The following is a 20,222-nucleotide window of genomic DNA, read 5'->3' on the forward strand; positions in this document are numbered from 1 at the left end:
TTAATGAATGTTTTTTGTCTTGCCACTGAGCATAGGACAATGTTATTTCTTGAGTTGGAAGATTTTTATCATGATTCTTTTTATCATTTGTCATCTGTACATTGGACATTATTTAACAAATAGTAAAAGCAAATTGAAGACGCAAGTCTTAATTCTGGTTATTGAGATTATTCTCTTATATTTTAACTAGAAATAAGTTTAAATAAAACATTGATCCAGAATGTGGAATTTTATAGGCATAGTACTTTATGCCCTTCTTTGTATCCCGTACTTAACATAGTCCTTGGTACATAATTGGTGCTTAATAAATACTAGATTGTATAGATCTACACAGTTGGAGAAATATTAATTGCTCTTAATTAAACTAAGGTAATATAATAAAAAATGACAATTATTATCAAAATTAATTTAATCAGTGCCATACTTATGAAAACTAACAAAAAATATAGAAAAAAAAATAACAAAATTAATCTGGAAGGCCAAAAGGTCTAGAATATCAAGGGAATCATTGGAAAAAAAAAAAAAGCAAAAGGAGGTGACCTAGCACTATCAGATCTTAAACTATGTTACAAAGTAGTAATTATCAAAACAGTCTGGTGTAGGATAAGATATAGAGTGATTGATCATTAGAATAGATTAGGTATATGATATACAGAATTAAATGACCATAATAATCTAGAGTTTGATAAGCCCAAAGACAAATGCTCATTATTTGACAAAAACTGCTGAGAAAATTGGAAAGCACTCTGGCAGAAACTAGGCATAGATCAATATCTCACATCATTATACCAAGACAAACTCAAAATGGATGTGTGATTTAGGCACAAAGAGTGATATAAACAAATTAGGAGAATATGGAAAAATATAATTGTCAGATCTAAGGAAGTCTTCATGACAAACATAAAAAGGATTACAGAAGGTAGAATGAATAATTTTGGTTATATTAAATCAAAAAAGTTTTGCACAAGCACAACCAATGCAGCTAAAACTAGAAGGAAAGCAGGAAACTGGAAACATTTTTTAACAGAAAGTTTCTCTGATAAAGACCTCATTCCTAGGATATATAGAGAATTGAGTCAAATACATTTTGACTATTTCCTAATTGATAAATGATCAAAGGATATGAACAGGCAATTTTCAGAAAAAGAAATCAGTTATCAAAAGTCATATAAAAAACCCCTCTAAATCATTAGACATAAAGAGATCTAAATAATTAGAGGATGGAAATTAAAGCAACTTTGAGACATACATGAGTTTACATCTATCAGTTTTGATAAGATAACAGAAAAGAGATAACAGAAAATGACACAGAAAGGGAATATGGAAAAATAAACATAATACACATTAACAATATTATTGTACAATAATTAACTCTTGAATGACTTAGCTGGTCTCAGAAACAATTCCAATGAGTTCATGATGAAAAAATGCTAATCACCTGCAGAGAAAGACCCAATGGACTTAAAATGCAGGACAAAGCATACTCTTTTTTGCTTTCTTTATTTTTTCATAGTTTTTTTTTTTTATTTCCTTTTGGTATATTTCTTTTTTATAAGATTGTTAATATGGAGATATGTTTTACATGATTGCATATATATATATATTTATATAAAATCTATGTTAAATTGCTTACTGTCTTAGGGAAGGAAGAGGAGGTAAGAGATGGTGGAAAGAAATATGGAACTCAAGGAGGAAAGAAATATAGAACTCAAATTTTAAAAAAATCAATGTTAAAATTATCTTTACATGTAATTGGGAAAAATAAAATATATATAGATTTTTAAATAGGTGCATTTATATACCATTCTGGAGTGGAACTATTGCTCAAAAAGCTATCAAACTATGCATACCCTTTGATCCAGCAATAGTACTACTAATTCCATATCCCAGAGGTTTAAAAGGGAAAAGATTCATACGTATGTGAAGAATTTGAAATTACAAATAAGAATTTTGAAAACTACTAGATTATGCTTCTTAATTTGATATTGGGTTTTTGCCTTTCTTTGTATTCCCAGTGCTCAATACAGTGCCTGGCACAAAGACAATGTTAAATAAATGCTATTGACTGAGGGACTGGTAGAGACTTAAAGGACATTTAGTCCAACCCTACTTGTGCCATTCCCCTATTTCTACTCTTAAAATTCTCTTTTTTTCTTGAGGTATTTGGGATTAAGTGACTTGTGTAGGTGATGCACCTAGAAAATGTTAAGTGTCTGAGGCCAGGTACATCTGACTTCAGGACCAATGCTCTATCTACTGCACCATTTCGATGCCCCTCTCCTCAAAATTCTTAACTACCTTTCATTTACACTCTGCTTCTTGTTTGAATTATCTTGAGCTCTGGGGGAAAGAACTCATAGCTATAATAGTTATTAATTTCACTAATAACCTTTCATAATTAATCAAGTTTTTTCTCTCAAAAATAATATGAAGAACTGAATGAGTTTTGAAAAAAGTTAAGCTTTAGACAGAAAATAAAAAGCTATCTGAAGCATTTTATGTCTAAAAAATACTCATGGATTTTTCTTTTTTGAAACTGGTCTACAGCCTACTTCTCTAAAAGGTGAGAGTGGCTCTTGAAATATAACACTTGTATCACTTCAAAATATAGGATAGTTCCAAAAAATTCTGGCAATAGAGGCATGGTGCCTCTTTTAAAATTTTTCCCTACTACTGCAAATTATATGTTCATGACTTTTACTAAGTCAGCAACATATACTTTTTGTGTTAGGTTATCTTTCTTTCTTTTTAAAAAAAATTAATTTAATTTTTTATTATTATATCTTTTTTATTTACAAAATATATGCATGGGTAATTGTGATGACAGAGTTAGCCAGAGTCAGGATAAGCAAAAATCCTTGATTTTTATTCTTTATGAAAGGGAGAGGAGAGCTCCTGGACACAAGAATTTCCTCTTTCTTCTCCTGCTTGGAGCCACCTCGCTTGTCCTACTCCACCCTCTAAATCCTGCCTCAATCTCTCTATATGCCAACAGATCAAACCTGCACAGACTAGTGGGCAGGGCCATTCTTTCTCCAAGCATATGCTAATAGAGTATTGTCCATTTGGTAATTAGCCTTAAGTGCTTGGATCTCAGTGCATCAATTCAGTTTCAGCCCATTACAGGTTAATTTTTTCAACACTGACCCTTGCAAAATCTTCTGTTCCAAATTTTCCCCTCCTTCTCCCCACCCCCTCTCTCCTAAATGGCAGGTAGTTTAGGTTATCTTTCAACTACTATTTTGAAGATAGAAATCTATAAAACATTCCACCAAAAAAATTGGTAACAACACAATGAACTTTGATTTATTAGTTTTACCTCTAAAAAATATTATTTGTCCTTTTCTTCTAAAGAACTTGACTCAGCCAGACCATTGATAGAGTTAAGTAATAAAGAGCAAAAACAAAACTTAGTGCTTCCTATGTCTCTTAGTTCATCTTGGTTTATTCTGTTTTGAAATATTCCAGAAAATATTCAAGACTCACTTTATTTTACTGACTTGAAGGATCCTGTACAAACTTATGGAATATTAATTTGTTCATTTGATTATTTCTTCTACTGAAAGCTTGATCTATGGATTTTTTTTATTTTACTCTTTATTTTTAACACTTCTTTAAATCCATCCTCAGATACTTTCTAGTTCTGTGACCCTGAGCAAGTCACTTAACTTTGTTTGCCTTAGTTTCCTCATCTTTAAATGAATTGTAGAAAGAAATGGCAATCCAGTCCATTATCTTTGCCAAGAAAACTCGAAATAAAAACTCAGACATGCCTGAAAAAAAAAGGCTGATTAACAACAACAGGAAATTAAAATAATACAAAGTCATACCACTTTCATTGATTGACCAACAATGGGGTTATAGGTCAATATTTGACTAGATAAAAGAGGTACTGTCTTATTTCTTATCTGAACTTAATCACTGATTAAGCATTGCATCAGTTAATCTGACACCTATTAAAGATCTTAGCTTAAAAAGTCCAAGATCTTTTACTGTATCCAGGGCTATCTCCAGTCATCCTGATCTATATCTGATCATTGGACCCAGTTTTCTCCAGAGGAGAAAGTGAGGCACAGCCTTAAATCCCACTCACTTGCAAGTTAAGTCATCACTTCCCTGTTGTCATGGTATTCTTGGAGAAAAAAGGACAAACAATAACAATCCCTTTCACTTCCCTTGGGTTATCATTATTAAGGTATGATACTTTCAGAGGAAAAATTTCCTCTTGTTTCTGCTTAATTTATTTGCTTTCATGAGAAATTTTGGCAAAAGTCATTGTGCCTAAGCAGGAGTATTTTGATTTAACAAATGACTCTCAAAAAAAAAGTGCATACAGGACACATTTTAAAGTTTAATCTGCATTATTAACATTTTCTTCATTACTTCTTTAATCTGAAAATAAATAAATCATGCTTTGATTTTTTTTTTAAAGCATTTGCTGATTTGAAGGTGTAAATGCTCACAATGCAATTTTTTCAGTTGGCTCTCTCTAGCTATTTTGAGCTGACTCCAGCCCACCCCAGTCCTAAGTTAGAAAAAGACTTGGTTCAGTATCATCCTGCTCTTCTCTAATGGTTTGATATCATATAAGAAGCAACTAGAACAAAGTTACATTGCTTTTCATTTTTTTTGGAGAATAACTTTGACTTGACTTGACATTGTGACCCAGGCCTTTATCTCTTGATTTATCTAATCTTCCTGAATTTGACCATTGTCTATTGATCTGAGATATGATTACCCTTGAAAGAAGTACTTCCTAGCTTCTTTTCTGAGAATGTATGACAGAACTTAATAGACTATGTAACCTCAGAATTTATAAGCATGAAGAAACTTAAAGGCACTGAGAATGGCTTAGCCTTAAATTATATTTAAAGCTATTATGAAAATTAAAGAAAATTAAAAGTGAATAGGAAGGAAATTTCTTAAACATTAACAACTGCTTCTTCACTGAGGAAAGGAGATGGGATGGTACAATAGAAAGAGAACTAACTCACTTCTTTGGATTACATCCTTCTTTGAAGCTTACTATCTGTGGGACTGTTCAGTCTAGTAATTCTCAATTCCCTCATCTGTATAATGAGGGGATTAGACTAGAAAGTCTCTCTGGTACCTTCCAGCTATATATAAATGATCTATGATCTAATTTAAGTCAACCTAATGAACTTTAGAATAGTGTTCCATTAAAAATCTTCACCTTTCTCTATATCTAATCTGCCTCTTATCTATAACTTTGGATCTTCTGCCCTGGGACTGAGTATTCTTAATGAAGTAGGTGTAAATGTATTAGTCCACTCTATCTAATTGAACCCTTGCCTGTGCTTCAGAAATTATCAAGCTGTCCAATGATCCACCTACTACTTCTGGGTATCTACTCTGCTGCCATTCATATGCTTTCCTGTCCCCTTTTATTCTTTCTACTGGATGTAACTATCAATAATTTCTTTAAAAGTATGATCATTGTAATTGGCTACCCTACTGTGGTCTTTTTTTCTGGCTTTGATACTTTGGTACAGAGGATGATGCCTCTGCTGTTGTTTCATATTGTGATTTCCCTTAGCACCTAGGGCCTCTTTGGAATATCCAACTATCAATGTGGCCTTCTAAGCCTGAAATAACCCCAAAGCTCTACTTAAATGTGAAAGACTACTAGATTTGACTAAGTATATAGAACACCAGGTATATGTCACTTATATTGGTCATTTTAAAGGTCAGTTCTTTGTTTTAGATATTCATTCAGTTATCCTTTTGCTTCCTTTTTTACTAATTTCTGCTGTGACTTATGATTCCTTGTTTTGTGCATACTTTTATTGCATTAGTATCTTTATTTTATAATTGTTTAACTGTAAAATTAATATCTACTTTTTTCTTTCTACTCTTTTGCTGGTCCTGTTCTTGGCTTCTAGACTTCAACTTGATACCCAATAGTCATTTAATAAATTATTTTTCATTCATTGGTTAATTCATCAAGTCCTTTCAATTCTTTTTCCCAAATAGCTTTTTGAATCTATCCTCCTATCTATTCCTACTGCTTCTATCCTAATTATAGGCTTCATTACTTCTCACCATTATGATTACCTGATTAACCTCTAGGCTTGTCCCATTACAATCCTTGCATCACACCACTGTCAAATTTGTTCCTTAAAATGCAAATCTGAATATATAATTTCTCATAATTTTGTGCCTTATGTTCCATTCTTATCAATCTACTCATCGTTCCTCGAACATATCCCATGATTTCCCACTTTATATATTTGCTATTTTCTGTGCCTAGAATATGCTCTTCCATCCTTTATATATATATTATATATTTGCTATTTTCTGTGCCTAGAATATGCTCTTCCATCCTATATATACACACACACACATACTATTTAGTATATGAGGTAGAATTTTAACCCAGGTCTTCCTGATTTCAAGTATAGCGCTATATCCACTGTCCTCTGTCCCTCCTCAAATTTTGTTTGTACTGTTTTTATCTGTGGTCATGTTATAATCTCCTTAAAACCATCAAAGGCAAAGATTGTTTAGTTTTTATCTTTATATCCATATGTACATAGTACATGCTAAATAAATGTTTATTTTAAAAATTATATTACCAAATATCCAAATTACTGACCTATATTTTGTAGACTTTATTCTCTTCCTTCCTTCCTTCCTTCCTTCCTTCCTTCCTTCCTTCCTTCCTTCCTTCCTTCCTTCTTTTCTTTCTTTCTTAAATTTGACCATATCCAGTTCTGGATTTTTCCTGCTCTCTATTATCTTTCAAAAGATTACTCACAGTGTCACTTATTTCATTACTCTGGGTTATATACCTCATCTTAGTCTGGTGACTTGAACTTAGAAAGGGTAGCTAAGTGCTCTTTTACTATCTCCTTGTTTATCTTAGATATCAACTCCACGTTAGTAGTTCACCCCCCACCCCAATCCTTTACAATCCAAAGATGAGTCTCCTTGGTAGAAAAAATTAGGAAAAAAAAAAAAAACAGAAGTTGAGCCTTTCCCTTATCACTTATTATCTTATTCATTCCCAAGCAATGGTCCTAGTCTTCATTTTCTCTTTCTTTCTGGAATAAAGCTTTGAAAAAATAAATTTTTATTGTACATAGTTTTTCCTTAAAACCTCAGAATCATAGAATATCAGAGTTTGAACTGAAGAAATTTCATAGATTTAAATAAGAATCCCATCTTCAACATCTTTGATAAGTAGTTGTCTAGTCTTTGCTTGAAAAACTTTATTGAAGGGGATCTCATTCCTAGGAAGTCTATTCCTTTTTTTTTTTTTGGATATTCATAATTGTTAGGATAAAGTTGTCTTTTTATAACTTCTAGCCATTATTCCTATTTTTCCACATATAAAATACTCTATGTTTGATTAGGGTAGAGTTCAGCAACACTATAATTACCCTTCTCCTGGACAATAAATCTCTCAATGCAATCTGATAACATTAGTTTTCTTTGCTTTCTTATCATGCTATTGAATCACAATGAACTATAAATCCACTAAATCCCAAATATTTTTAAAAGAAATTATATGCCTAGAATAAATGGCTCAAAAGTTAGTATAGTTTTAAGCTACTAAGCTTTTGTGTATGTTTATCAAAGAGATTTGTATATATTTACATGAACATAGTCAAAAACATTTATTAAATGCTCTTATGTGCTGTCATGCTAAGCCCTGTAAGGGGATACAAAAAAAAAAAAAATTAAGACAGTCTCTATCTTCAAAGAGATCCCAATCTAATGGGGAGAAGATAACAAGCAAATAAACAGGATCAAAAAAACTATAAACAAGGAACAGAGGGAAGATATTAAAATGAAGTAGATTTAGAAAAGAATCCTATCGAAGGTGACTTTTAGGCACGGGATCTCACTTAGGTTTTGTGTCTTAGGTTTTGAGAGGATGGTGGCACCCTCACCAGTAACAGGCAAATTGGGATTAGAGAAATGATTAATGGGAAAAGATAATGAGTTTTATTTTGTACATGTTGAATTTAAAATGTCTTCTGGTTATCCAGCTCAAGATGTCTGAAAAGCATTTGGAGATGGGAGCTAGGACTGGATCAACAGATTTGAAGAACATCAACACAGAGATGATAATTAAATCCCTGGAAGCTGATGAGTCACCAATTGAAGTAATAGAGAGGTAGAAGAAAAGAAGGCCCAGAATGAAGCCCTATATATTTGTACAAGTTTATACGGAAAGATTAGAGTATTGATATTTACAATTATATTTAAATGAAAAAAAAAAGGTCTATTTAATTGTTTTTTTTTTAAAGAGAGATATTGTTTAATGAGCTGAGATTGTCAAGGAAAGATCAAGATAAAAAATTTGGTGGTGATTTTTTTTTTTTTTTTAGGATCAAAGATAAAAGTAAAACAAAGAAAGAATGGAACCATTGCTTGGTAGATATGGGATGATTTTAATCAATAAGGGCATGTGCAGGGGAAAGGCAACTACTCTTTTGCTTTAGTTTTCTCTGCCAAGTAGAATGATTTTTTTGAACTGAGGACAGAATAAAATGGATAATAGGAAGTTGATGTCCAAGTAAGTATGATAGTGAGATCAACTAGTTGCCATTAGTGAGTTCAAATCACTACTACTCCCTAAAAATGGAAATAAATAACAAATTTGGGGCTATGGCCGTGGCAGTGGTCTTAGCTCATTCTGAGTTTTAACGTAATGGAGACTGTTTTTACAGGACCAAACCATTCTTTTTTATTCATCTCTTTTACATTAAAAAAAAAAAATCAAAGTTAGTTAATGAATTCTCCCCATGAAACTACTTTGGTCTCTCTCTCTTTTTTAAAAGAACTCTCTCTCTTGTTCCTCATCAGAATTATTTCAAAATTTCATTCTAGTAAAAATAAAGGCAAGAATTTTTTCCTATAATCAACCATTCATTTTCTTACTTAACTTTAAAACATAACACATAAATGAAACATAAAATGAGAATCCTCTCAAAGTCTTGTATTGGTTAAGTCATTATAGAAGATACATGACAATGAATGGCATATATATATGTATATATATAGTAGTGTCTGGATCATTCCAAAATATACTGAGCCTCAAACTGTTTTTTTTTTTTTTTGAAGATTAAAATATTGCTCTGAGTTATGTTGTATTTTTTAATTAAGTTGCTTAATATGGTTGGAAAGCTTTCTCTTTCTAACATAAATATGCCAAGAAATAGCTAATAAAACTTCAATAGTTTTCCTGTGTTAATAACTAGCAATAGAAATGACTGAAGTGCATTTGTTATTAACTAGAGTTTGATGACTGATTAGGAAAGTTGTTGTAAAGCCAACTTACAATTATCTGTCATAACCAGGATAGGAGAAGTATAGATTTAAGAACTCTTTGCTTTGACTGTTTCTCTTAATTTTTTAAAAAGGTTTTTAGGTGGGAGGATTGTTGGAAAGAGATAGTGGTATAAGCAGCAAAATGCAGCAACCCAATATTTGTTAAAGAAACAATGTTCAAATACATCCAATGGTCCTCATCTCTACTTATATCTTAAATTTAGAAGTTGGGGGGTTCCTAAGAATGGGTTACTCCATGTCTCTTCCATTCCCTTTCTGGGATGTTACTGGATTGTTTGCTGCTTATTTAGACAGTTGTCCTCATTTTCATTTTTCTTCCATTTTTCGACACCAGATGCATACCTCACAGAGCACTTAGATGAGTTAATTTGCCATTCACACCTCTGGTCTCTCAGCGATGCAGCCCCCCTACCCAGTGCCACCTGGCCCAATCCAGCCTTATTATAGTGTCAGATCTCTGTAAAGACTGATTGTGAGCATTTATAGCCTGAATTTTGGCTGCTCTAGAAAGAACCTTCCATTTATAGCATTGTTGCTATGGAACTAACTTCCCTCTGCAGCATTATTAATCTCATAGAGTCATGTTTGTATGGAACGAATTAATAATATTAGTAGAGTACACTCTTAACTGTACAGCTTAACTATGATAAAACCTAATTTCTAACAATTTGTTTTATTTATCCTATTCTATCTTCAGGTGATGCCAGGATATTTTCACAATTTTGGTCCTATTTGTTCCAGCTTGTTGTTGGGTTTTTTAAAAAAAGCTATTTTTAAGTAGTTTGATTACAGGCATTAAATACCACATTAACACTTTCTTGCTGTTTATGAGAAGCAACAGTGTTTTAAGCTCCTGAGTTCTCTTGAACTATCCTTTCCCTTTCTAATGGAACTACCAGCTTCTAAATAGCATTTAGCCCACAGTTTTGCTGCTGTTCTAGTTTCTTAATTTTCCTGAGCTTTGGATTTTTCCTTTTGAGCTGCTTTTTATACTGGAGGCACCTAACATTTGCCCTTAATTCTCTCTCTGACCTTTTTCTGTGTTAATGATCCAACATGATTCAGCCATTTACAGCCTGCCTTCTGAAAGGAGCCAGAACATTTCATAACAAAACCAAATATGTCAGACAAAATTAAAACATTAAATGTCACAGATATGAATTGAACCAATTCATTCACTGCATTCATGTTCAGCAGGCAAACAATGGTATTGGTGATTGTCAGACCTGTAACCAGAACAGGTTAAATGGAGATAATATAATAGAGATTTATTTTATGTACTAATGTATAAGGTACTACATTACTTCTCTGCAGAGATGGAGAGACTACTTTCCCCATATTTCATGATCATCCATCATCCTGTTTTGTGTCTGATGCCATCATACCTTGGCAGGCAGGGCAGATTGTCTTTTGCACCAATATTACCACTTTCCCCAACTCTTACCTATTTTGGCTTTAGATGAAGGAATTGCTAGTTTAGGATTCAGGTGATTACAAATTAATTTTTGGTTCTTATTGATTGTTTTTAGTGACTCCCTCATGCCTTCAGGATAAAATTCAAACAATTGCTTATCATTTAAAAATTTCTACCATCTTGATCCCATTTTTATTTGCATAAATTCTTTTCCATAAAACCAAACTCCTTTCTGTTTCTTGAATTTGCCATTCCATCTTAATTTCTCGTCTTTTGAACAGACTGTCTCTCACTCCTGGAATTCAGTACTTTCTTTACCTCCTCTTCCCTAAGGAGAGAGAACTCAAGCTTAAAGCAGTTGCCATAAAACATTCATCTTATTAAGTTCACTTCCATATGTGGTGTATTCAATGGACAAGTCACTCTTTCACTTGGATATCAAATCAAGCCACTACTAAACTGTGTCAATCAGGTCAGTCCTCGGCATTGGTTCCTTCCTAAACTTGGCCACTTGACCTCATGGTTTTTCTGCCTTTTTGAGATGTACCTCAAAATTCAATAGAGAAACAATCAGAGGATTTGGGATATGGTAAAGAAGCTGTCTAAGACTGAGTTGGGAATATTTGTTTTACAAATAAAACAGACTTTCTGATCTATAAATAAAGATGAGTTTTATGTCATTGGTTATTGTGTTCCTGACTTAATTGATTTATACTATATATATAGTGGGAAGTCGTGCTATATAACATAATATTTAATTTATAATTATATAAATTAAGGAAATTTATACAATTAAATATGGTGATTGTCCTAGTCTCTCTCTTTTTTTTTTAGGTATTCAGGATTAAGTTACTCATGTAGGATCACATAGCTAGTATAAGTGTGAGGCCACATTTGAATTCAGCTTTCCCAACACCAGGGCTAGGGTTCTATCCAATGCACTGCCTAACTGCCTCTGTAATTTCTATTTTAAAAAAACACCTGAATATCAGGTCCATGGTCAGGAAACCTTTACATACACACACACACACACATATATATATGTATATATATATATATGTACATACAAGATCTAGGACATCCTGTTATTGCTCCAGGCATCTAGAAGAGGCAAAGATCACTTTAGTCTAGGAATATAAGAGAAGAATTTTATAGGGAACCATGGGAATCTTGTCTTGAGGCTTGAGTAGAATTTGTAAAGATGGATATAAGTGGGGAAGTATTTTCAGGTAGATAAAATGATGGTCTCAATGTAAATATCTGAACTTAAAATATTTTCCCTTAATACAAGGAAAGCAAATATGACAACAAGCATGTTCCTCTTTGTTATGTTTTCTTGCTTAATTTGCATAAAAGTGTAGTGTATTAGTTGCACACTGAACTCTTAAGAAAATGAGAAAAGTGAGACACTAGAGAACAACTGATAACAGACCTAGACATAAAACAAAGGAAAATGGCTTCTTGCCTCATCATTTTATATTTGTTATCTGATATCTCAATACAGAAAATATGGAACGATAAAATGGCTATATAAAATGATCAGTCTTTTTAACATTCACTTTTTTTTTCTTTTTTCTTTTTTTTTTTTGCTGAGACAGTTGGGGTTAAGTAACTTGCCCAGTGTCACACAACTAAGAAGTGTCTGAGGTCAAATTTGAACTCAGGTGTTCCTGATTTCAGGGCTGGTGCTCTATCCACTGAGCCACCTAACTTCCCCAAAAGTGACTAGTCTTTTGGAAAGACCTAACAGAATAAACATGTTCAGGTTAGAAGGGAAATTCTTTGTCAAATAGTTGAGAATATAACTTCAACATCTTGATACCATCTCTTAAAACTTAGGTTATTTAAGAATTAATAAGCTATAATTTATAATTTAACATACTCAACATGTATTGGTCAACCTGCCATAGGGGGGAGGGGATGAGGGGAAGGAGAGGAAAAATTGGAACAAAAGGTTTGGCAATTGTCAATGCTGTAAAATTACCCATGCATATAACTTGTAAATAAAAAGCTATAATAAAAAAAGAATTAATAAGCTATACAAGATTCATCCACTTCAGTGCATCAAGAAACTGAGATTCAGTGCTCCCTATTAGTTAAAGGAAATGTTAAATTATAGCTTGTAATGGACAAAAAAGCTAAATTAAAGAAGAGCTCCATATGTTTATCACTATAGATCACACAATTCTGTTGACTTCATTTGAATGAGATTGTCACTATCTGAGACCCTAAGCATATGAAGAAATTTTCTTATTAAGTTTCAGAAGAAAATTAGATATGGCAAACAATTTTTACTTAATTCTCAATCTCTAGTGATCTTTAGACTGATTATTCATTAGTTGGGTTACTAGAAGGCAAGATAGCATGATGTTAGTGAAAGAACACCAAAATTAGAATCAGGAGATTATGTACAATGAAAACTGTGAAATAAAAGATGCAATAAAGTGATAAGTTACTAACATTGAAATTAATTACAAGACATTAGTCAATCCTTGACTTAACTAATTCATACCACACTTTATCTGTTACATTGACATTATTAATTAAAAGGCAGATAGTAGGCAATGCACAATCAGTTTTATTCTGAGTTTTGATTTTTTTTTGGAGGCAATCTTATTTAAGTTACTTTCCCAGGGTCAGTTCTTAATTCTCCTTATTGGCAGGATAAGGACACAATAAGGTTTGATGAGGGGCAGGCTATTCAGCTTTCCTGATCATAAGTATGTCTATTTTTAAAATGGATATAATGATATCTGTTCTTTTTATCTCATAGAGTTATTTCGAAGATTCAGTGGGATCATAGTATGTGAAAATGTTTTGAAATGTGGGAAATGCCATATAAATATATTGTAAAATGTTATTATTCTGTGAGGCATTTGCCTTCTCACCAGATGTTTGACATAATCTGATGTCATTTGAACTCTTCCAGGATGAAATAAAATTTCATTTCTTTAAAAATTTTTTAAAATTTCATTTCAATAAAACTTTTTTATAATACATATTTACAAATGTGACAGGTAGAAATAGAATAGGAAAGTGATTTCCAAATTCTTCATTATCTCAAGCCTCACTGGTTCTTTCAATGAAGCAGATCATAAACATTTTTCCTATAGCAGCAGATGATTTAATAAATTATTATTGCCCTCCAAAAAAAAATCACAGCCAATGTTACCCTCTGATGACAGACCTTTCCAACATGAACTAAGACAATCTTTGAATGACAAGTATAACATCCACTCTTGGAATCTTTAGAGTTTGTATTTCACTGAATCAGACTTCACAAACCAAAACTATTACTACACAATGATGAGGAATCAGAGGAGGATTCTGAATACTAACAAAATGTCTTAAAGTTGTTCTTTTTTTTTTTTTTTTTTTTGAGGGAAGGGATAGAGTAGGAATATGTTTTAATTATATATATATATATATATATATATATATATATATATATATATATATATATGCTATTATTGGATTCAAAAAATATATGTGGCTTATGTTTTGTTGCCGAAATACAATTAAATGCCCAAGGGATCCCATTCCTTCCCATTTCCTCCTGCAGACTGCTGCACTATTATCATTCATCATTACTTATCTTCAGTCTATTCTTGCCTGCTTCTCTATTATCTACAAAAACATATTCATGACTCTACAATCCTCAAAAAAATCCTTCACTTAATCCCTTCATCCTTACTAGTTATCATCATACATCTTTTCTACCTTTTGTGACTATTTGAGAAGGCCATCTAATTTTTCTACTTCTACCCCCTCTTCTTTCACTCTTTTTAACTCCTTTCAGTTTACCTTTTGATCTCATCATTAAACTGCTCTCTCCAAAGTTATCAGTCATCTCATAATTATCAAATTCAATGCTTTTCCCCTCAATCTCCTTCCTTCTTGAGCTTTCTGAAATCTTTGACATTCTCTTAGTTTTGATAATCTCTTCTCACTAGATTTTTAATGATACTGTTCTCTCCCATTTTACCTTCTACCTTTGTGATCACTCCTTCTCAGTCTCCTTTGCTATATCTTTTTCCAGGTTTTCCTTGTGAAAAGTGGTTGTCCTTCTGGGTTCTGTCCTGTACTCTCTTTCCCCCCGCCCCCCTCTATTCTATTTTACTTAATGATCTCATCAGCCTCCTTTGTTTCAGTGATCATCTCCATGCTGATGATTTCCACCTCTCCTCCAACTCTGAATTCTCTTTTAAACCTCATACTCACATCTTCTTCCATATGTTAGACATCTCAAATTTCATTAACCATAGATATCTTAACCTCAGATGTCCAAAATAGCTCATTCACCCTCCTGCAAATGCTCTTCTTTTCCTAATTTCTCTATCATTCCCAAAGGTACTCAGTAACCCATCCTCACAATTTAGGTGTCATCTATGATTCCTCACTCTCAATCTTCCCTGCCCATATCCAATCTGTTGCTAAGACCTGTTAATTTTATCTTCTTAATATTTCTTGTGTGCTTCTCTTTCTTTCTTTTGACACTGCCACCATATTAGAGTAAAACCTCATTGTCCAATGCCTGGCCTACAATAACTTACTGAATGGTCCCCCTATCTTAAGTTTTTCCCACTGTGGTCCATCTCTACTTAACCATTCATTAATCATTCTTCCTAAAATGCATATTGGACCATGTAACCCTTCTATTTAACAAACTTCATTGGTTCCCTATTATCTTCAGGGTCAAACATGAAATCCTCTTGCTTTCAAAGCCCTTCACAACCTGCCCCATTCCTTACTTTTTGGTCTTTTATACCTTACTGCCTCTTCTCCTCCTCTGTATTCTGCAATCCAATGATACTGACTTTGTTGATGTTCTTCACACAAGATACTCCATCTTTAGGCTCTGGACTTTGTCACTGACTGTCTCTCATGTTTGTAATATATATATGCATGCTATTTCTACATCTGAATTCCTCTGCCTTCCTTCAGGTTCCAGCAAAAATTCTATCTTCTACAAGGTTATTCTGATTTATTTTATTACTAGTACTTCCCAATTATCACCAGTTTATCCTGTCTAGAGCTTGTTTGAACATAATTGTTTTTATATTGTTTCCCTTTTTAGATTGTGAGTCCTCTGAAACAAGGGACTATCTTTTGTCTTTCTCTATCTCTAGCACTTAACACAATGCCTGATCTATAATTGGTACTTAATAAATATTTAGGGACTTAACAACTGACATTATGTTATGTTACAAAGTCAAAGTAATTCACTAATTCTCTAGTGATGAATTCAATGACTCATACAAATTGAAGTTCTTTCATAAGTTAAGCATAACATAAATAGTTTGAATCATAGTCCAAACTCTTCCCTCATTATAGTGTCTTAACCTTAACCTTGTGCTTTTTCATGTGGGAAAAGCAATTTCTACTTCATGCTATTTTATAGTAGTTCTGAGCATGAAGTAGCAATGAAAAAAATATAATTTAACAGTTGTGTAGCTATAGTTCAGTTTTTTTTATTAGACTTGATGTAATTTAATAGCAGAGAAAATGATGCTTGCAAGTCCTTTTTTAATAAGAAACAAATTGTTTGGAAGATTATAAAAGTAAGTTAATATATAAAATGTTTTTAGACTCTTTGAAAAACTGTAGTAGAGTAAGGAGTAGTTTGGTTTATGAATTTATAAGGAGAAAAATTTCTGCAGGTTATTTACATTTTTATTGGCACAACTTTGCCAAAATGAATGAAATATGGAACTGTGAAATAAGAGCAATATCTTCTATCTAATAAGCAATAGAGGGGATATTAAGAGTATGTTTCTATGTCCTGTCCCCTCCCCCCCAACCATATGCTTCCTCCAAAAAACTTATTTGGCCATCAACAGAAATGCAATCGAATCTCTCTACTATTCCCATTAACTTCCTAAATCCTTATTGAAAAACTATTAAAATAATATTACATAGTTAAAATCTAAAAAGCAATGAATTTAAAATTTGCATCTAGATAAATTTCCTGTGGCGCTAGTTAAAGTCTTGCTACCAGTTTTGATTTTAATTTGGATCTTAAAGGAGCTGTAAGTGGTGCTCTTAAGTGAGCTTAAGAGAGAATGCTACTTTTGGATTTTGCCAATATCATGTAGCAGCTACACATATCTAAAATGCAAATTAATTTCTCTAGAGGTGAAAGTAAAAAGTCTGTCTGAATATATTCCTACTGAATATTCCAAGTTAGTAGAGAAAATGAAGTTTTCTCTGAAAGAGGAGAAAGAGCTTCTTCTACAAAGAATCAAAGAGGGGGAAAGAGAGGCAAAGAGATATAATGGGCCAGAACTCTGTACTTGAAACAAGGATTCTTACAAGGTGTTAACTCAGTGGAATTGATAAGATAATGGTTATCTAGTTTAGTATGGTGATTAATAGTTCTCTAGTTCAGTATGATTGAATTAATCTAACAACAATGGTTCTCCAGTGATACAATGATTGGCTTATCCTCAGTATGATGAATGGATTTAATTGTAATAAAGTATTTAAGAGGTCAGAGTCAGAATTAGAGAGGAATGGGAGACAGACTCAGAGAAGAAAGAGGACTGGAGGCTAGAGCTCAAGGTCTTGTAGGCAAGGAGAGGCATTCACTCCATCTCCCACCACCATGGTGGCTGGCCTGTCCTCCTGCTTCCCCCACTGAGACCAAGGCTGGTCTGAAGGACCTCCAGAAAGGTAGCTGAGCACCAGGCAGGGAGACAATAAAGAATTTGGACTTTATTCCTGGCTATTCTTGTGGTGATTACTCAGTTGAAATTCGTTTGGTTGGTCCAAAGACCTCCAGAAAACCAACCAGAATACTACAGAGAGGAATTATTGCCTTTGTCAAGAGTTGGAGGGAAGAAAATGTGACACCCAGAAATTTGAAGGCCCAGTAAATGTTTAGTGCCATATAATAGATAGGAGGCTTTCACTGATGAAAGAGAAGCTGGGCTAGGTCAGAAAGAAGCAGTTTCTTGTATTTCCAGGAAAAGTTCTATAGAGAGTGGAGATATGGAGACATATTTCCACCAGCTGAGAGGTAATTCTGCAGTGATCGGTGGAAGATGAAAAGAATAGTGCTGGTTGATAATTCCCTACTCAGGGGTACCTAGTTAATTATTTGTTAATTCAATATGAACAATAGGACCACTATCTTCCCCTGTGACACATGCTGAGATCTATTGGAGGGCATCTAAATTCTTGACAAAAAATGACAATCTGAACATTTCTGATGATTTATATAGGAACAAAAAAAATACTACCATTGCATGTTAAGACAATATACTTAAGTGAGAAACTCCATAAACAGAAGAGTAAGGAGGTACAGGATGGAATATATTTGGATAAGGATCCACAGAAGACAAAGAAAAGTAATATTGTCATGGGAAAACACGACAGAACACATAACCAGGAAGAAAACACATGAGAAATTTGGGATATATCATGAACTTGCATAAAGGCATGAGATAGTGGTAAAAGGGGACTTTAGTGATACAATTACTTGGACTTCTCTGGCAAAAAATAGCTGATAAAGTCTTCATTTTTCAAAAGTTGGGGGTTAACAGAAAGTAAAATGCCATTCTGTATTCAATTCTGCACAATAAGGAAGGATGAGTTACTAAAGTAGAAATGATGGGAAGTAGGACTGTCAGTCATAAAGGAGGAGAAACAAATTGGGCATATTGTCCAATGTTCACTTTAGATTTTGAGAGACCAGGTTTTAAAAAAAACAACAAAGATTAGGTAGTGACATCACATAGAAGAGGCATTTGATTGATCCTATTTATTCTCAGAGGGCAGAACTTAGGTGGAAATTGAGACACATATTTCAGCTTAATATAAAAAATAATTTCCTAATAATGAAACTGACAAAAAGTGGAATGGGCTGCCTGGAAAGGTCTGGTGATATTTCCTTCCATGTCTCTCCCTCCATTAGACGTTTTCCATCAACAAAGGATATATAACTCTTCCTTTGTAATAGCATAATGAAGAATGCTGTCCAGGTAAAAGCTTGAAATAGGTGACCTCTCTGGTCTTCAAATTCTGTGATTTTGTACCCACTATATACACCTAATTAGCAAGTGTTCAAAAAGTGTTACTGAAAGACTAACCATGGTTCTGGTACTCAAAGTGTTTTTTTCTCATTTCCCAGAACTCAATAGCTACTGTTTTTGTGATGAGACCTTAGAGATAGGAGGGAAGAGCAGTGTAATAAGTAATGGAGACTATTCATATTCTCCCTATACACTGGCAGGTGTGGTGAGAGAAGGAACTCCATCTTAGCTGACACAAAACAACTGGGCACTGAAATGAGCCCACTGCTGACAATATGAGAGAACAAGAGTAGCAGTTCTAACACTCTTATCTCTCATTGTTTTAGGTTATCAGCTTGACCTGTGGCAAAATAGGCATTTATTTCCTTAAGGGAGTAGTTTTAATTAATAGCTACCTGACATCTAGGTTGGAGTGCCTCGATTGGAGTCAGAAAGCCTCATCTTCCTCAGTTCAAATCTAATCTCAGACACTTACTAGATGTGTGATCCTAAGAAAGTCACTTCACCCTGATTGCCTTAGTTTTCCCATCTGTAAAATAAGCTGGAGAAGAAAATGGCAAACCACTCTAGTGTCTTCACCAAGAAAATATTAAATAGGGTCATGAAGAGGCAGAAACAACTGAAAAGCAACAATTAAAAAATTAATGACAAGGATAACAATAATAATAAATACTTAAATTATTTAACTGTTAACAAAGTAGTTTATGTATTTGATCTCATTTGATCCTCACAATAGCAAACCCAAAATGCAGGTGCTATTATTATTTCTATTTGATGAGAAACATGGGACTAGGAGAGTTTAATTGACTTGTCCAGGATCAGACAACTAATACTGTTTGAGGTATATTCAAACTCAATTCTTCCTTCCCTCAAGTCTAACTTTGCTATAAACTTACCAGTAATCCACATTTTCCTAGCCTTGTACAGATAGCATCATACGCACTGGAAATTGGAGCATCCAAACAGAACAGTACTTATTGCTTATACATTCTGGCCCAGTGGTAAATTAGGCTAAGTTGTAGAGATAAGTAATCCTGGATTTGGAATCAAATCTCCTGGGTTCATATCCCTACTCACTATCTGTGTGACTTTATGAAAATCATTTAACCTTTCTAGGCCTTAGTTTACTCATCTTCAAAATGAAGAAGGTTGTTTTGGATTATCTCTAAAGTTCCTTTTAGCTCTGACTCCTGATATGACATGCAGTCTTGTGAAGAGGAAGGCAAAACATGCCTATTGAATTCATTACTTTCTTCTGAACTTGTCAGATGTGGCCTTTATTATACTACAGAACAGATAGCCATTAGATACCTCAACTTGTTCATTATTCCTTTTCTTCCTTCCTCCCATCTACCTCTTGCCACTTCCCCTAAATCATGAAGCTTTTAACATCCTGCTATCCATTAGCATAAATAAAATCATGCTTTTAAAGTAATAAGAGTTTTTAATGCTAT

At 33.3% G+C, this 20,222-nt stretch overlaps 1 protein-coding gene across 2 annotated transcripts in view; it reads left to right on the forward strand.

Annotated features, from left to right (window-relative positions):
* Positions 1-20,222, forward strand: part of CCDC148 (coiled-coil domain containing 148) — a 301,269-nt gene that overhangs the window by 237,366 nt on the left and 43,681 nt on the right. The gene's annotated exons all lie outside the window — the stretch shown is intronic.

The sequence above is a fragment of the Antechinus flavipes genome, chromosome 3, assembly GCF_016432865.1.
Source record: "Antechinus flavipes isolate AdamAnt ecotype Samford, QLD, Australia chromosome 3, AdamAnt_v2, whole genome shotgun sequence".
In the NCBI taxonomy this organism is placed as follows: domain Eukaryota; kingdom Metazoa; phylum Chordata; class Mammalia; order Dasyuromorphia; family Dasyuridae; genus Antechinus; species Antechinus flavipes.